Below are 742 nucleotides of genomic sequence, written 5' to 3'. Positions count from 1 at the left end.
CACAAGGGGTGTTCCTCAGAGCGCATACGTTCCAGCATCACTTGTGTTTGCCAACACCAAAGCCAACGTCTTCTCTCTACTCCCGAAGCGGGTATTGCGCCTTCCCCATACCTTCTCCTTGGGAGCGTGTGAACGGATGAGTCCCTCTCCTTATTGCTCTTTCCATAAGCACAACCATGCTTATCTCTCGAGCAGAAGGAAAGTCTGGGTAAAGAGGGTTTCGCTGTATGCGGGTTTCACCCTCCAGACTGTGGAGACTATTCTGAGACAAGCCTGGCTTGGCCACAGCACTGACATTGATTTCCCAGTGAATGCTGAGCTTTTCCAGAGGTTTTCTGCTTGGGGCGAACAGCACTTTGCTGCTGCATCCACAGCAAAGCTTTAGAAGTTTGCTCTCCTGCATGAGGGAAGAAGACTTGCAAGAGATTTGCTGCCTCTTGGGCCTTGCATTCCGGGGCACAAGACTCGCGTCCTGGGTTCACAGTGCCTTTCTAATGACAGCAGACACAGCCACGACCCTGTTGCAGCGTGCGTCGCACAGGAATGCACTCTGTGTAGACTACCAACACCTGGCATAACCAGGGTCTGTCCTTTTGCTCTGGCGTTCAGGTGTACACAGAACACAAGAGCCTTGTGCCAAGACACCTTTCTCATAGTGGAGCAGCACCCTTGTCTTAGTTGTCCCCTCCTGTACCCTTTAGAAGCCAGTGTTCTGTGTCACCTCAGAGGGAGTCGTAGACAA

The sequence above is a fragment of the Neovison vison genome, chromosome 9, assembly GCF_020171115.1.
Source record: "Neovison vison isolate M4711 chromosome 9, ASM_NN_V1, whole genome shotgun sequence".
In the NCBI taxonomy this organism is placed as follows: Eukaryota; Metazoa; Chordata; class Mammalia; order Carnivora; family Mustelidae; genus Neogale; species Neogale vison.
This window is presented reverse-complemented; position numbering follows the sequence as displayed.